Below are 1,140 nucleotides of genomic sequence, written 5' to 3' on the forward strand. Positions count from 1 at the left end.
TCTTTCCCTTAGTTATCCCCTCGGTCACCCAAGGCACTTTCTACCCTTTGCCAATAGCCTCATTGTGACGACAGCTCATACCATCCCACTGTGAGCACACAAACGGTGTTTGCTTTCTCACGGGCTGTTCCATCACTCTCTGCTGTGAGCTCTGTGTGCTCCCATGTGAGACCACATGTTGGCCAGGCAACAGAGACATTAAGTCACAGCAAAACCATTGGACACCCTCCCATTTCTGCTGAGCTGGGCAAAACATCGTGAGTGCACCGCCAGAGGTCTTCAAACCAACCAGGGGCGGTGGTCTAGAGAAGAGCAGATGAAATGAATTTTCAGCCTACTGGAGGCATGAATGAGGTAGAAGCAGAAGGACATCAGATGTGCTTGGACACATCACTTTATTTATGAAGTGAGCTGTAGCAGAGAGTCTCAGCGCAGAATTCCCCAAAGCAGCTGCAGTTCACTTAATAATTGTGCGCTTTGCTCCAAGCTCTTCCCCCAGCATTTACCCTAAAACCCTTGTTTCCATGAACGTCCAGAGGAGGCAGCCCCCAGCATTCGCCGAGGTGTGAGGCAAAGGACAGGGCTCCTCTGTGCTCAGAGTCCCCGAACAGGACCAGCACAGCAAATCCTTCAAAAAGCAGTGCCAGAGAGAAGATGGCCCCACAGGCAGCCCCTCCTGGGGGGTCATTGTCACCTGTCACTGGCTTTACCCACGGCCCTGTCCTCACCAAACTGTATGTCCATGGGGTGCCTTGAGCCACGGAAGACAAGCAGGCTCGACAACAGGGAGAAGAAAGTCTGCTTTCAAAGCTTCCTCACACCACCAGAGAAGAGCCTTTGAGCTGCGCACAGACAGAGCTGGAAGACCACCACTGCGTAGACTGTGGGCTTCATCTGTACCAAGCCACGGGCAAAAGGAAGTCACCTTGATGGACAGGAGACCAGAGGAGGGGAAGGGCAGGAGAAGCTCATGTTTTGTCTGCTCTGTATAAGACAAAAATGGCCCCAAACCGTTTGAAGACAGAAATGGATACAGCAAGAGGGGAAAGGCTAGCCAGAGCAGAGAAGACCCGGGAGTTCCCAGAAAGATCTGCACTTTCCTCCAGAAGACCAGTGATGCGTGGAAAAACTCCGCAATCA

The sequence above is a fragment of the Buceros rhinoceros genome, unplaced genomic scaffold (genome assembly GCF_000710305.1).
Source record: "Buceros rhinoceros silvestris isolate BGI_N320 unplaced genomic scaffold, ASM71030v1 scaffold42541, whole genome shotgun sequence".
In the NCBI taxonomy this organism is placed as follows: domain Eukaryota; kingdom Metazoa; phylum Chordata; class Aves; order Bucerotiformes; family Bucerotidae; genus Buceros; species Buceros rhinoceros.